The sequence below is a fragment of the Octopus bimaculoides genome, chromosome 1, assembly GCF_001194135.2.
Source record: "Octopus bimaculoides isolate UCB-OBI-ISO-001 chromosome 1, ASM119413v2, whole genome shotgun sequence".
In the NCBI taxonomy this organism is placed as follows: Eukaryota; Metazoa; Mollusca; class Cephalopoda; order Octopoda; family Octopodidae; genus Octopus; species Octopus bimaculoides.
Genome location: NC_068981.1, coordinates 121,266,863 through 121,267,181, shown reverse-complemented (window position 1 = coordinate 121,267,181; position 319 = coordinate 121,266,863).

The following is a 319-nucleotide window of genomic DNA, read 5'->3' as shown; positions in this document are numbered from 1 at the left end:
TATATACTTATACATATATACACATATAAACAATTAAGTATATATATATACACATATACATATATACATATATACGTAAATATACAGATATATATACATATATACATATATACATATATATATATGTATATATCTACATATATATATAAATATATATATACTTATATTTATATGCATACATATATATATATATATATATATATATATATATATATACAAATATAGACACACATAAACTTATACACATATATACACGTATATACATACACATATATATACACAAATATATACATATATGGATGGACATATATTTATATAT